Source organism: Vulpes lagopus, chromosome 6, assembly GCF_018345385.1.
Source record: "Vulpes lagopus strain Blue_001 chromosome 6, ASM1834538v1, whole genome shotgun sequence".
Lineage (NCBI taxonomy): Eukaryota > Metazoa > Chordata > Mammalia > Carnivora > Canidae > Vulpes > Vulpes lagopus.
This window is the reverse complement of record NC_054829.1, coordinates 74080120-74096684: the sequence shown is the minus strand read 5'-3', so window position 1 is coordinate 74096684 and position 16565 is coordinate 74080120. Positions and strand designations below refer to the sequence as shown.

At 46.8% G+C, this 16565-nt stretch overlaps 1 protein-coding gene across 4 annotated transcripts in view; it reads right to left on the bottom strand.

Annotated features, from left to right (window-relative positions):
* Positions 1 to 16565, bottom strand: part of LOC121492842 (rho GTPase-activating protein 20-like) — a 549286-nt gene that overhangs the window by 194296 nt on the left and 338425 nt on the right. The window lies entirely within an intron of this gene.

Sequence of the window (16565 nt, the reverse complement as noted above, 5' to 3'; positions counted from 1 at the left end):
CGGCTGGGCGGCCTTCGGACGCCGCCTTGTTCATCTCTTGGGACGCTCCACCTGCAGGAGGCCAGTCTGATACCTTTTCTCTGGTTTTGTTAACCTGGGAAAGACAGGTCCCCGCTAAGGATGTCCAGGCTGGATGCGTGTTCGGGACCATGAAGGGTGATTCCATTCCTCCGGGTAGACAGAGGAGGGAAGCCCTGTGTGCATGCGTGTGTGCGTACCCGAGTACATAGGGGGTCTGCACACACGTCCGTATGCCGGGGGACAACGTAGCCTAATTATTCTTTACCGCGTAACACGTGTACTGAGGTTAAAACCTCGCTCTTCACGCTTCATGGCTGTAAAGTATGCAGTTCGGTGATTTCCAGTGTATTTACAGACTTGGGCCGCCGTCGCCACGGTCAGGGTTAGAGCATCTTCATGTTCCCAGAGAGCCCTGTACCCAGCAGTGGTCACTCCCTACGTCTGCCGCCCCAACCCCGTGGATGCGTGCTTCTGCTCATTGCCCATCCCGCGTCTGCTCTGGGCAGCCCACGCCCCCGAGTGCTGGGGAGACCCCTGATCCTGAGGGGCTCGCTGCGTGGTGCCGTCTTCAGTGTACACCCAGTGGATTCTGGGTTCTGGGTGGGCAGAGGCTCTGGAATGCTGAGCCCTCTGAACCCCTGTCCATGGGGCTGAGACGTCCTGGGGGGGCGGGTGTACAGTGCTGGCTTGAGTCCCCCTGCAGACTGGGGAACGCACCGGATGCTGACTCTGTCCCTGAAGGGACTTGAGCTGCCACCGTCATCCCACATGAGGGCCCGACCACAGCCCGGATTGGGTGGGTCAGGGGTAGGACCATCGGCTCACCTGAGATGGGCGGGTCTAGGGCCACTGCAGGCGCCCCGAGGCAGGCCACCAGACAAGACTCACAGCCTTCAGCCAAGGGACCCGGCTGGCCCTCTGTACCGTGCCAGGAGGGGCCCAGCCACATTCTCCCCGGGCCTGCTGATGCTCCACCATGGCCAAGCCCACGGTCTCAGGTCGGAGCCGATGCCAGACAGACGGCCGCATACGTGGGCTCCCAGAAGGGAGACCCGACTGCTGCTGTTTGCCACAGCCTCACCAGGTGACGGAGCACAGCGTCTCTCGTGGGCTGTGCCAGGGGACTCAGGGGACTCTTGTCTGGCTGCGGCTGGCTGTCCAGGGGGACCGGGCTGGCTGGTCCCTAAGAGGTGCCCACCCCACGGTCAGCTGGCCCATCTGGTTTCAGGTCTTTAGTTGTGATTAGCTACTCAGCTTGAGGAGAGCAGTCAGGGTGCGCTGGAGAGCCGGGTTGGCCTGGGGTGTGCGCATCTGGCTTCCGGCTTGTTCACCAGGCACCTGCCGTGCGGCCAGCGGCACAGTCAGAGGCTGCGGTGCCCCGCCTGGGTTGGCAGGCGCTCTTCTCGGTGTCCCTTTAGATGGTGTAAGCCCAGTGATTGGGCCTGCCCTGGGGTTCCCCACTGGCAATACCCCGGGCCCCCACCTCTAGGTGAGTTTTCCGGGGAGCTCAGTGGCAGAGAGACCCTCCACGTGTCACTGGGAAGGGGTGCCTACGTGCGACACACTGACATATTTTCCCAAGGAGGTGTAATGGGAAAGGCCACCTCACCTTCCTGTAAACCCAGCAAAACAAGGACATTTCTTGACTTTGGCTGTTTGCTCTGTGGGTCCATAAGCCTGTCACGCAGACATCACAGTGTCTCATGCCATTGTGGAACGGTCAGGCCAGGTCTGGGGGTTAATTAACTATGGACCCCAGGTGGTCACAGGAGCCTGCATGCATGAGCTTGCCTCCTCGTCTGTGGCCACCGCAATGCCTGTGTGCCAGAGCCGTGTTTTCTTTGGATTCCCCAGACAATCGGGATGCCGACCTTAGTTTGGGTGATAGTAGGGCAGCTTGTTCCTGCACAGGGAATGCCTGTCTCAGGAGGGTGATTCCCATCGGTGGTGGAGCCATAGTGGCGGCACTCGGAGGGAAGGTGGCCCGGCGTGGGCTTGCGTGTCATGTGGGAACGGTTCTGTGTGTTGTTGGATTCGCTTTGCCAAAACGTGGTGAGGGGATTTGCGTCGGCCCTCATGAATAATGTAGTTCTCTCATTTCTATCTATCTATCTATCTATCTATCTATCTATCTATCTATCTATCTATCTATCTAGATTTATTTTTTATTGGTGTTCAATTTGCCAACATATAGGTTGTTCTCTCATTTTCTAGGCCAGACAAGGCTTTGAGGTCAGAGCGAAGCAGGCCTCACCAGGGGGGACCTGTTCCTTCCTTTGCGGGTTTCTGGAAGAGTTTGTAGAATTGGTACCATTTCTTCCTCAGACGTTTTGGGAAGTGAAGCCTTCGACTTGGATTTGTATGTCTGTCTTTAGAGTAGGAAGGTTTGAACTAAAATGAACTTCTCTAAAGATAAAGGGCCATAAGACTTTCCTTTTTTTTTTCTTTTTTGAGGTAGCTTTGGGAATTTATGTCATTCCCTGAACGTTGTTCATTCGATTATCACAAACTTGTTTTTACTATTCCCTTCTTACCCACTTTACCATTTGTCAGATTTGTGGTGACATCCCCTCTCTCCTGATGTAGGATTGTGTAGACTCTTTTTTTTTTTTTTTGATCAATGTGACTAGAAGTTGATACATTTTATTGATCTCAAGAAATAGCTTTTGGTCTTACTGATCTTTCTCTGTTATTTTGAGTTTCCAATTTCACTGTTCTACTCTGATCTTTATTTTCTTCTGGTAACTTTGGGGTTAATTTACTCATATTCTCTAGTTTCTCAAGATGATTTGTACTTTCTCTAACTCAGGGGTTTTATTATACATTTTCCTCCAAGTGCTGCTTAATTCACAAGTTTTGACATTAAATGTCATTTCATTTTCCTTTGGCTCAAAGATCTTTTTTGTTGTTGTTGCTGCTGTTGTTGTTGTTGCTATTCTTCTTCTTCTTCTTTCTTCTTCTTCTTCTTCTTCTTCTTCTTCTTCTTCTTCTTCTTCTTTCTTCTTTCTTCTTTCTTCTTTCTTCTTTCTTCTTCCTCAGCAAAGAGTTATGAAGACATACATTCTTTTGTTGAAGATTGCTCAGGGATCTTTCTGTTACTGACTTCTCCTTAGTTATACTGTGGTCAGAGATTATGCCTTGAATTCTTTTAGATTTCTTGAGAAAGAGGGGCACGTGGCTGGCTCGGTTAAGCTCCTGAACTCATTTTTGCGAACTCTATCATCCATGTTTCATTTTGTGGCTGTTGGATGGTGTGGTTTTTTAAAATTTATTTTTATTTTTATTTTTTTATTTTTTATTTTTTCGACGGTGTGTTTCATGAATGCCAATGAGGCCACCCTGGCCGAGGATGCTGATAGGTCTTCTATGCCCTAATGGACTTTATGCCCAGACATTCTACCAATTTTTGAGAGAATGATATTGAAATCTCCTGTTGTACCTGTGGACAGAATTTTGTGCGGTTCTACCAATATTCCCTTCATGTATTTTGGCAATTCATTATTAGGTGCATAATAAATGTTTAGGATGAGGCTGTCCTCTTGGTAAGTTGGAACCTTTGTCCCCTTTATCACTATGGAAAGAGCTGCTTTTCCCAGGTAATGTGCTTGGCTCTGCAGTATACTTTACATGATATTGTATAGGTAATCCAGCTCCCTTTATAAATTTTTCTATCTTTACTTTTAACTTATTTATACATTTTTACTTAAGGTGGGTTTCTCATAAGCAAAAAACAGTTGTACCAACATATGATTGGACCTTGCCTTCTTATCCAACTCATAAATCTCTGCTTTTTAAATTGAGCTGTTCAGACCATTTATAATTAATATGATTATTGATGCATTGGATTTGAAACTTTTATCTTGCTGTCTCCTATTTGTCACGTCTGCCCATCTGTTCTTTGTGGCATTTTCCCTCTTTTTCTGCCTGCTTTGGATTAAATATTTTTGTTATTCTATTAAAATATAAAACAGTATTTATTATTCCATTGATTACTCTATTAACAGTAATAATTTGTCTCTCTTGCTCTCCCTCCTCGTTTTCCCTTCCTCTTTTTATTAGCTGCATTCTTTGTTGTATTATTATTCCTTTTAGGTTTCAAGCTTTTATATAAATTCGATGGTTAACATATAGCTATTATTAGTTTCAAGGGTAGAATTTAGTGATCCATCACTTTCACATACTGCTCAGTGCTCATCACAGGTGCCCTCCTTAATACCCACTCCCACTCTCCCCTCCCCTCAGCAACCCTCAGCGTATTCTCTGTAGTTAAGAATCTGTTTCCTGGTTTGCCTCTCTCTCTTTTCTCTGCATGTGTTCATCTGTTTCATTTCTTAAATTCCATACATAAGTGAAATTATATGGTGTTTGTCTTTCTCTGACTGACTTATTTCACTTAGCATAATACGCTCTAGCTCCAACCAGGATGTTGCAAGTGGCAAGATTTCATTCTTTTTGGTGGCCAAGTAGTATTCCATCATATATATGTAGACTACATCTTTTTTTTTGTTTTTGTTTTCACATTTGTTTTTATTAAAATTCAATTTTCCACCATATAGTGTAACATCCAGTGGTCGTCCAATCAAGTGCCCTCCTCAGTCACCCAGTTACCCCATCCCGCCACCCACCTCCCCTTCTGCAACCCTTTGTTTCTTTCCCAGAGTTAGGAGTCTCTCATGGTTTGTCTCCCTCTCTAATTTTTCCCGCTCAGTGCCCCTCCTTTCCCTTATAATCCCTTTCACTATTCCTTATATTCCACATATGAGTGAAACCATATGATCATTGTCCTTCTCCTATTGACTTTTTCACTCAGCATAATACCTTCCAGTTCCATCCACATGGAAGCAAATGGTGGGTTTTTGTCCTTTCTGATGGCAGAGTAATATTCCATTGTATACATAGACCGCATCTTTATCCATTCATCTGTTGAAGGACATCTCGGCTTCTTCCACAGTGTGGCTATTGTGGACATTGCTGCTATAAACATTGGGGTGCAGGTGTCCCACCGTTTCACTGCATCTGTATCTTTGGGGTAAATCCCCAGCAGTGCACTTGCTGGGCCATAGGGTAGCTTAATTTTTAACTTCTTAAGGAGCCTCCACACAGTTTTCCAGAGTGGCTGTACCAGTTCACGTTCCTACCAACAGTGCAAGAGGGTCCCCCTTTCTCTACATCTTCACCAACACTTGTTGCTTCTTGTGTTGTAAAGTTTGGCCATTCTGACAGGTGTGAGATGATGTCTCATCATGGTTTGATTTGTATTTCCTTTTTTTAAATTTTTTATTTTATTTTATGATAGTCACAGAGAGAGAAAGAGAGAGAGGCAGAGACATAGGCAGAGGGAGCAGCAGGCTCCATGCACTGGGAGCCCAATGTGGGATTCGATCCCGGGTCTCCAGGATTGCGCCCTGGGCCAAAAGCAGGTGCCAAACCGCTGTGCCACCCAGGGATCCCTGATTTGTATTTCCTTGATGATGAGTGATGTTGAATATCTTTCCATGTGTCTGTTGGCCATCTGTATGGCTTATTTGGAAAAATGTCTATTCGTGTCTTCTGCCTATTTCCTAGCTGGACTATTTGTTTTTTGGGTGTTGAGTTGGATAAGTTCTCTATAGGTTTTGGATACTAACCCTTTATCAAGTATGTCATTTGTAAACATCTTGTCCCATTCTGTAGGCTGCCTTTAGTTTCATTGTTTCCTTCACTGTGCAGAAGATTTTTATCTTGATGAGGTCCCAATTGTTCACTTTTAGCTTTGTTTCCCTTTCCTCTGGAGACACGTCTAGGAAGAAATTCCCTAGGATTTTGATGGAATCTTGTCTTGCATTTAGATCCTTTCCATTTTGAGTTTATCCTTCTGTATGGTGTGAGAGGAATGGTCCAGTTTCATTCTTTGCCTGTGGCTGTCCAGTGTTCCCAGAAGCATTTATTGAAGAGACTGTCTTTTCTTTTTCCCCGTGCATGGTCTTTCCTGCCTGGCTGAATATTCGTTACCCGTAGAGTTGAGGGTCCACCTCTGGATGCTGTCTTCTGTTCCATTGATCAGCGTGCCTGTCTTTGTGCCAGTATCACACTGTCTTGCCGGTCACAGCTTCGTGGCACAACGTGAAATCCGGCATTGTGCTGCCCCCGCAGTGGTTTTCTTGGCTACTCTTCCCGAGGCCATTCGGGGTCTTCTCGGATTCCACACCAGTCTTCAGAGGACTTGCTCCAGCTCTCTGAAGAGAGTCCGTGGTATTTCTGACAGGGATTGCATTAGTTGTGTAAGTTGCCCTGGGTCACGTTGATATTTTAACCATATGTGTTCTTCAAATCCATGAGCATGGAATTTTTTCCATTCTTTTGTGTTCGCTTCAATTTCTTTCATGAGTGTTCTATAGCTCTAAGAGTATAGATCTTCTACCTATTTGGTTAGGTATATTGCTGGGGGCGGGCCTGTCTGTGGCCTGGGCGTGGCCAGGGCGTGGCTGGGGTTGGGGCGTGGCCGGGATCTTGCCCAGGCACCTGACCCCAGCTTGACCCAAAGGCCCCAGGGCGTGGCCGCGGGAGGAGCTGGGCACAGATGCAGCGACCCCTCCGCCCTGGCAGGAGGTTGCTCGGCCGCGCCGCCGCTCCAGGCCCGCGGTTCCCCGCGCTCCAGGCTCCCGGCAGCGGCTCTGCAGTCCTCGGCCCCCGGCGCAGGTCAGCGTGGGCCCCGGGAGGCGTGACGGCCCCAGGGTGGCTGTGCGAGAGGCATCGGGCCCTCGCTGGTGGCGCGGCGGGTGCCTGGGAGGGGCCGGGCGGGGGAAGGCGGGCCTCGGTGGCCACATGGAGGTGCCCAAGTGGCAAGCCGGGCCGACACCCTTTGGGCCGCCGGGGTGCCGGGCAGAGGGCTGCACGGGGGAGGAGTGGTGGGACCTGTTGGCGGAGGGGGGTGGCGATGGTGCCTCCTATGGGTCAGGCCAGGTCTCCTCCGGGCGGCTCAGGGAGGGTGCGGGGCCCCTCCCCGGTCTCAGGGAGGTGCAGTGGACCCATCTGCGCCCTCAGACGGGTTACGATGCAGGCACCGTCCAACGTCAGGGCTCGGCCTTGAAGCTTTGGATAGAATTCCCCTGGGAAGCCTACTGGCCCTGGACTTTTGTGCCTTGGGAGGTTTGTGTGTTTGTTTATCGGTTTATATATTGTTGGAGTTCATTTTGCCAACATATAGGTTGTTCTCTCATTTTCTAGGCCAGACAAGGCTTTGAGGTCAGAGCGAAGCAGGCCTCACCAGGGGGGACCTGTTCCTTCCTTTGCGGGTTTCTGGAAGAGTTTGTAGAATTGGTACCATTTCTTCCTCAGACGTTTTGGGAAGTGAAGCCTTCGACTTGGATTTGTATGTCTGTCTTTAGAGTAGGAAGGTTTGAACTAAAATGAACTTCTCTAAAGATAAAGGGCCATAAGACTTTCCTTTTTTTTTTTTTTTGATCAATGTGACTAGAAGTTGATACATTTTATTGATCTCAAGAAATAGCTTTTGGTCTTACTGATCTTTCTCTGTTATTTTGAGTTTCCAATTTCACTGTTCTACTCTGATCTTTATTTTCTTCTGGTAACTTTGGGGTTAATTTACTCATATTCTCTAGTTTCTCAAGATGATTTGTACTTTCTCTAACTCAGGGGTTTTATTATACATTTTCCTCCAAGTGCTGCTTAATTCACAAATTTTGACATTAAATGTCATTTCATTTTCCCTTTCTGTTTTTTGGCAATTCATTATTAGTGCAAAATAAATTTTGGATGGGGCTTCCTTTTGGTAATTGGAACCTTGCCCCTTTTCACTAGGGAAAAGTTTGCTTTTCCCAGGTAAGTGCTTGGCTCGCAGTATACTTTACATGATATTGAAAGGGTAATCCACCCCCTTTTAAAAATTTTTCTATCTTTACTTTTAACTTTTTTATAATTTTTACTTAAGGTGGGTTTCTCATAAGCAAAAAAATTGTCCAAAATTGATTGGACCCTTTCCTTCTTATCCAAATCATAAATCTCTGCTTTTTTTTAAATTTAGCGTTCAGACCCTTTATAATTAAATGATTATTGAGCATTGGATTTAACTTTTTTTCTTGCTGTCTCCTATTTTTTCACTCTGCCCCTCGTTCTTGTGGCATTTTCCCCCTTTTTTTGCCTGCTTTTGGGTAAATATTTTTTTTATTCATTAAAAATAAAAAATATTTATTATTCCTTTATTACTCTATTAACATTAATTTTTCTCTCTTTCCTCCCTCCTCTTTTCCCTTTCCCCTTTTATTACGGGTTCTTTGTTTTATTTTATTCCTTTTAGGTTTTAAGCTTTTATATAAATTGATGGTTAACATATAGCTATTATTAGTTTTTAAGGGTAGAATTTAGTGATCCATCCTTTTACATACTGCTCAGTGCCACACAGGGCCCTCCTTTAAAACCCACTCCCACCTCCCCTCCCCTCGCAACCCTCAGCGTATTTTCTGTAGTTTTAAAAATCTTTTCCTGGGTTTTCCTCTCTCTCTTTTCTCTGCATGGTTCATCTGTTTCATTTTTAAATTCCATACATAAGTGAAATTATTGGGTTTGTCTAGTGGCAAGCCGGGCCGACACCTTTGGGCCGCCGGGGTGCCGGGCAGAGGGCTGCACGGGGGAGGAGTGGTGGGACCTGTTGGCGGAGGGGGGTGGCGATGGTGCCTCCTATGGGTCAGGCCAGGTCTCCTCCGGGCGGCTCAGGGAGGGTGCGGGGCCCCTCCCCGGTCTCAGGGAGGTGCAGTGGACCCATCTGCGCCCTCAGACGGGTTACGATGCAGGCACCGTCCAACGTCAGGGCTCGGCCTTGGGGCGGTGTTAGGAGTCTCTCCTGTTCAGTCTCCCTTTCCCCTATCTCCCACTAATTTTTCTCTCCTTTCCCCTCTATCCCCTTTCACTATTTTTTTCATCCTCCCCAGAAGAATGAGACCATATGATGTTTGTCCTTCGCCGATTGCCTTCTTTCCCTCAGCCTTAATACCCTCCGGTTCCATCCACGTGGAAGCAAATGGTGGGTGTTTGTCGTTCATAACGGCTGAGTAAACTTCCATTGTGTACAGAGAACACACGCCCTCCTTATCCATTCATCTTTCGATGGACACCGAGGCTCCTTCCGCAGTGTGGCTATCATGGGTGTTGCCGGTCAAAACCTCGGGGTGCGGGTGTCCTGGCATTTCCCTTCAGCTGTATCATTGGGGTACATCTCCACCAGTGCACCCCCATGCTGGATCACAGGGCAGATCCGTTGTTACCTCTCTGAGGCACCTGCACACGGTTTTCCAGGAGTGGCTGCACCAGGTCCCATTCCCACCAGCAGTGCAAGAGGGTTCCCCTTTCTCCACATCCTCGCCGACATTCGCTGCTTCCTGTCTTGTTAACATTCACCGTGGTCACTGGTATGTCAGGTGGGATCTCGTTGTGCTTTTGACCTGTATTTCCCTGACGGCCAGTGATGCAGCGCATTGTCTCATGTGCTTGTTGGCCACGCCTACGTCTTCCTCTGTGACATTTCTGTTCACATCTCTTGCCCGTCTACCGGATTGGATCCTTGGTCTCTTTGCTGTGGAGTTGCAGAAGTTCTTCAGAGATCTTGGATACTGGCCCTTTACCTGACAGGGTCATTTCCACATATCTTCTCCCACTCTGTGCGTTGGCTTTAAGTTTTGTTGAGTGCTTCTTTTGCTGTGCGGAAGCTGCTCATCTTGGTGAAGTCCCAGCGATCCATATTTGCTCTTGTTTCTCTGGCCTTTGTGGCTGATGTAATTTGCACGAAGTTGCTGTGGCCCAGTTCAAGCAGGGTGTTGTTGCCTGTGTTCTCCCTAAAAAATCCCCTAGGATTTTGATGGAATCTTGTCTTGCATTTAGATCCTTTCCATTTTGAGTTTATCCTTCTGTATGGTGTGAGAGGAATGGTCCAGTTTCATTCTTTGCCTGTGGCTGTCCAGTGTTCCCAGAAGCATTTATTGAAGAGACTGTCTTTTCTTTTTCCCCGTGCATGGTCTTTCCTGCCTGGCTGAATATTCGTTACCCGTAGAGTTGAGGGTCCACCTCTGGATGCTGTCTTCTGTTCCATTGATCAGCGTGCCTGTCTTTGTGCCAGTATCACACTGTCTTGCCGGTCACAGCTTCGTGGCACAACGTGAAATCCGGCATTGTGCTGCCCCCGCAGTGGTTTTCTTGGCTACTCTTCCCGAGGCCATTCGGGGTCTTCTCGGATTCCACACCAGTCTTCAGAGGACTTGCTCCAGCTCTCTGAAGAGAGTCCGTGGTATTTCTGACAGGGATTGCATTAGTTGTGTAAGTTGCCCTGGGTCACGTTGATATTTTCAAGAATATTAATTCTTCCAATCCAGGAGCATGGAACCCTTTTCCATCTCTTTGTGTCTTCCTCAGTTTCCTTCAGACTTGTTGTGCAGCATTTTGGGTAGAGACCCTTTACACCTTTGGTTAGGGTTCTTCCTAGGTAGCTCATGCTTTTTTAGGGGTGCTGCAGTTGTATACATGGGGTTGCCCCCTTGCTCATGTCCCTTTCCTCGGTGTCCTTGTTCGCATGTAGAAAGGCCGCTAGTTTCTGGGCCCCGAGTTTGTATCCTGCCACACTGCCAAACTTGCTGTAGGGAGTTTGAGCAATCATGTGGTAGAGTCTTTTGGGTTTTCTAGGTACAATATAATGTCATCGGTGAAGAGGGAGAGTTTGACTTCTTCTTTGCCAGTTTGAATGCCTTTTATTTCGTTTTGTTGCCTGACTGCTGAGGCCATGACGTCTCGTACTGTGTTGAGAATAGCAGTGGTGAGAGTGGACATCCCAGTCTCGTGCCTGGTCTTCACGGCAAGGCTCCCAGGGGTTCCCCATTGCAAATGATAATTTGCTGCAGGCTTTTCGGAGATGGCTTGGAAGATGCTGAGGGACGTTCCCTGTATCCCCGTACTCTGATGCGTTTGGAACGGGCATGGATTCTGTATTTTGTCAAATGCTTCCTCTGCATCTCTTGAGAGGATCATATGGTTCTTGTTTTCTCACTTGCAGATCTGGAGAAGCACATGGAGTGCTCTCCGAGTGCTGAAGCAGCCTTGCACCCTGGGGATAAACCCCACTGGGTCATGGTGAGTAACTTCTTAATAATATCCCGTTGCATCCTGTTGGGTCGTATTTTGTGGAGAAGGTGTGCATCCGCGTTCATCAGGGACATTGGTCCAGGATTCTCCCTTTTGGTGGGTTCTTGGGTTTTGGAGTCAAGGTGACACTGGCCTCCAAGAACAGGGTTGGAAGGGTTCCATCTCTTGCTATCTTTCGGAGCAGCTTAGTAGCATAGGTATGCTTTTGTCTTGAAGCTTTGGATAGAATTCCCCTGGGAAGCCTACTGGCCCTGGACTTTTGTGCCTTGGGAGGTTTGTGTGTTTGTTTATCGGTTTATATATTGTTGGAGTTCATTTTGCCAACATAGAGCGTAACCCCCCAGTGCTCATCCCATCCAGTGCCCCCCTCGGTGCCCGTCGCCCAGTCACCCCCACCCCCCGCCCTCCTCCCTTTCTTCCACCCCTTGTTCGTTTCCCAGGGTTAGGAGTCTCTCCTGTTCTGTCTCCCTTTCTGCCATCTCCCACTCATTTTTTTCTCCTTTCCCCTCTATTCCCTTTCAAAATTTTTTTCATACTCCCCAAAAGAATGAGACCATATAATGTTTGTCTTTCACTGATTTGTTTTCTTCCCTCATCCGTAACACCCTCTGGTTCCATCCACGTCGAAGCAAATGGTGGGTGTTTGTCGTTCCTAATGGCTGACTAATCTTCCATTGTGTACAGAGACCACACCCCCTCCTTATCCATTCATCTTTCGATGGACACTGAGGCCCCTTCAAAGTGTGTCTATCGTGGGCATTGCCGCTCTGAACCTCGGGGTGCGGGTGTCCTGGCGTTTCATTGCATCTGCATCTTTGAGGTCAATCCCCAGCAGTGCAATTGCTGGGTCGTAGGGAGGTCTATTTTTAACTCTTTGAGGATTTTCCACACAGATTTCCAGAGTGGCTGCACCAGTTCACATTCCCACCAACAGTGTATGAGGGTTCCCTTTTCTCTGCATACTCTCCAACATTTGTAGTTTCCTGCCTCGTTAATTTTCCCCATTCTCACTGGTGTGAGGTGTTATCTCATTGTGGTTTTGATTTGTGTTTCCCTGATGGCAAGTCATGCAGAGCATTTTCTCATGTGGGTGTTGGCCGTGTCTATGTCTTCCTCTGTGAGATTTCTGTTCATGTCTTCTGCCCATTTCATGATTGGATTCTTTGTTTCTTTGGTGTTGAGATTAATAAGTTCTTTATAGATCTTGGAACCTAGCCCTTTATCTGATATGTCATTTGCAAAATCACATTGATTGTTTTACAAGTGTTGAACCAGCTTTGTGTCCCAGGAATAAATCCTACTCAGTCACGGTGAATAATTTTCTTAATGCACTGTTGAATCCTATTGGCTCTTATCTTGTTGAGAATTTTTGATTCCATGTTCATCAGGGATATTGGTCTATAATTCTCCTTTTTGGTGGGATCTTTGTCTGGTTTGGGAGTTAAGGTGATGCTGGCCTCAAGAACGAATATGGAAGTACTCCATCTCTTTCTATCTTTCTAAATAGCTTTAGTAGAATAGGTATGGTTTTTTCTTTAAACGTTTGATAGAATTCCCCTGGAAGCTATCTGGCCCTGGACTTTTGTGTCTTGGGAGGTTTTTGATGACTGCTTCAATTTTGTCCCTGGATATTGGCCTGTTTAGGTTTTCTGTTTCTTTCTGATCCAGTTTTGGTAATTTGTGGCTTTCCAGGAATGCGTCCATTTCTTCTAGATTGCCTAATTTATTGGCATAGAGCTGTTCATAATATGTTTTTAAAATCATTTGTATTTCCTGGGTGTTGGTAGTGATCTCTCCTTTCTCATTCATGATTTTATTAATTTGAGTCTTCTCTCTCTTCTTTTTAATAAAGCTGGCTAATGGTTTATCTATCTTATTAATTCTTTCAAAGAACCAACTCCTGGTTTTGTTGATCTGTTCCACAGTTCTTCTAGTCTCGATTTCGTTGAGTTCTGTTCGAATCATTATTAACTCTCTTCTGTGGGGTGTAGGATCTATTTGCTGTTTTTTCTCTATCTCCTTTATGTGTAAGGTTAGCTTTTGTTTTTGAGATCTATCCAGTTTTTGAATGGATGCTTGTATTGCAATGCATTAACCCCATAGGACTACTTTTGCTGCATCCCAATGATTTTGAATGGTTATATCTTCATTCTCATTAGTTTCCATGAATATTTTTAATTCTTCCTTAATTTCCTGGTTGACCCTTTCATCTTTTTTCAGGATGGTCCTTAACCTCCATGTGTTGGAGGTCCTTCCAAACTTCTGGTTGTGATTAAGTTCTAATTTCAAGGCATTATGGTCTAAGAATATGCAGGGGACGATCCCAATCTTTTGGTATCGGTTCAGACCTGATTTGTGACCCAGTATGTGGTCTCTTCTGGAGAAAGTTCCATGTGTACTTGAGAAGGATGTGTGTTCCGTTGAGTTTGGATGTAAAGCTTTGTAGATATCTCTGAAATCCATCTGGTCCCGTGTATCATTTAAACCTCTCGTTTCTTTGGAGATGTTGTGTTTAGAGGACCTGGCGAGTGTAGAAAGCACTAGATTGAAGTCACCAAGTATAAGTGTATTATTATCTAAGTATGTCTTAACTTTGGTTATTAATTGATTGATATATTTGTCAGCTCCCACATTCGGGGCATATATATTGAGGATTGTGAAGTCCTCTTGATGGATAGATCCTTTGAGTATGATATAGTGTCCCTCTTCATCTCTCACTACAGTCTTCAGGGTAAAGTTTAGTTTATCTGATATAAGGATGGCTACACCTGGTTTCTTTTGAGGACCATTTGAAGGGTATATGGCTTCCCAACCTTTTATTTTCAGGCTGTAGGTGTCCTTCTGTCTGAAATGAGTCTCCTGTAGACAGCAAATAGACGGGTCCTGCTTTTTTATCCGGTCTGAAACCCTGTGCCTTTGATGGGGTCATTAAGCCCATTCACGTTCAGAGTTACTATTGAAAGATAGGAGTTTAGTGTCATCATGATATCTATTCAGTCCTTGTTTTTGTGGATTGTTCCACTGGATGTCTTCTTAAAGCTGAATTTTAAGAGTCCCCCTTCAAATTTCTTTCATAGCTGATTTGGAGGTCACATATTCTTTCAGTTCCTGCGTGTCTTGGAATCTCTTTATCTCTCCTTCCATTCTGAATGGGAGCCTTGCTGGATAAAGTATTCTTGGTTGCATGTTTTTCTCATTTAGGACACTGAATATATCCTGCCAGGCCTTTCTGGCCTGCCAGGTCTCTGTGGAGAGGTCTGCTGTCACCCTAATACTCCTCCCCATAAAAGTCAGGGATTTCTTGTCCCTTGCTGCTTTAAGGATCTTCTCTTTATCTTTGGAATTTGCAAGCTTCACTATTAAATGTCGAGGTGTTGAACGGTTTTTATTGATTTTAGGGGGGGATCTCTCTATTTCCTGGATCTGAATGCCTGTTTCCCTTCCCAGATTAGGAAAGTTTTCAGCTAGGATTTGTACAAATACAAATTCTGGCCCTCTGGCCCTTTCTGTGCCCTCGGGAACCCCAATTAAATGTAGGTTTTTCTTCCTCAGGCTGTCGTTTATGTCCCTTAACCTGTCTTCATGGTCTGTTAAATGTCTGTCTCTTTTTTTCCCCAGTTTCCCTCTTTGCCATCACCTTGTCTTCTATCTCACTCACTCGTTCTTCCACCTAGTTAACCCTAATCGTTAGGACTTCTAGTTTGGATTGCATCTCATTCAATTGATTTTTAATTTCTCCCTGATTAGATCTAAATTCTGCAGTCATGACATCTCTTGAGTCCTTTATGCTTTTTTCTAGAGCCAGCAGTAGCTGTATAACAGGGCTTCTGAATTGGCTTTCTGACATTGAATTGTAATCCAGATTTTTTAACTCTGTGGGAGAGAGGACTGTTTCTGATTCTTTCTTTTGAGGTGAGGTTTTCCTTCTAGTCATTTTGCTCAGTGCAGAGTGGCCAAAAACAAGTTGTATTGGGAAAAGGAGAAAATGAGAGGAGAGAAAGAAGGAAAGAAAAGAGAAAAAGAAAAAAGAGAAAGAAAAAAAAGGAAAAAAGAGAAGAAAAGGAGAAAGAAAAAGAAAGGCGGAAAAAAAGGGGGTGGGTGAAGCAATCAGAAATCAAAAAGAAAGAAAAACAAAACAAAACAAAAACAAAAAAAATAAAAATAAAAAAACAAAAAACACGGGGGGTATCTTCTGAATCTGTATACTTTACGTCCCTTGACTTCCCCTGGAACTGGTCCTTCTAGCTGGTGTTCTGGGGGAGGGGCCTGCTGTGCTGATTCTCAGGTGTTAGCACTTGGGGGAGCTGCTCTGCCCCCCTGCCTGGTGCAGGGCTCAGTGGGGGTTGTTTACCCCGTGAGGCCCCAGGAGGAACAGCCACAGTGGCAGGGCCAGCTCTGGAAACCTGGATTCAGCCCCCGCCGTAACTCCGGGGCTCTCTGCTGGGCCTGGAGGCTCCGGGGCGGGGCTCCTGATCTGCTCAGCTCAGGGCAGGAGTGTCCTTGCTGTCCTGGGCCCTCCGGGTCTCTGCCTGACCCGGGGGGAAGCCGGATCCGGGGCTGTGTCTCGGCGCCCTGTGCTTCGGGGCCTGCGCTGTTGGATTTGCGCTCCCGGCCGCGCAGCCCCCTCCACAGAACCGTCGCCCGAGCCCCTCCGAGCTGCTCCCGGAGCCGCGCTGCCCCCTCCCCACGGAGCTTCTTCCTCTGCCCGAGCCGCCGCCGCCCAGCTGCTCCCGGAGCCGCGCAGCCCCCTCCGCGGAGCCGCCGCCCGAGCCCCTCCGAGCTGCTCCAGGCCCCTCCGTGTGCGCTGCAGCCCTTAGGGAGCTCGGCGCACTCTCCTGTGGGCGCTGCAGGTGCCTGTTAGTGTCCCAGGGAGCCCGAGGGCATCCCCGCCCTCCTGGGGTCTGGCTCTAACTCCTTGGGGGCGCCTTTCCAGCTGGGAAGGATGGTGCAGCTCCTGCTTCTCCAGGACGGGGCTCCCCTGTCCTCAGCCCAGGTCCTCGTGGGGCCCCTCCCCCTTGGATGCCTTTTGTTTCTTTATTTCTTTTTCCCCGTCTTCCTACCTTGATAGAAGCGCGAACTCTTCTCACTGTAGCATTCCAGGTGTTCTCTCTTTCCGAATTCGTAGATTTGCAGGATGATTTGAAGGTTATCTAGGTAATTTGTTGGGGACAGGTGACTTTGGGACGCTACTCTTCCACCATCTTGCCCCTCCTCCCTCTTGCATTTAATTCTTATTTATTACTCGCAATCCCAGGGTTTAAGCTCCTTTATGTGTCATTTCTCATTTTTAATACTTCTGATCTTCTATATGTTTGGATTTAGTATTTATATTCTCATCATGTTTTTAAGAGCTGGATATTTTGGGATCTCTAGCTTTGAGTAGTGAAGTTTTGTTTCTTTTCCTGTCGAGGGTCCATTTC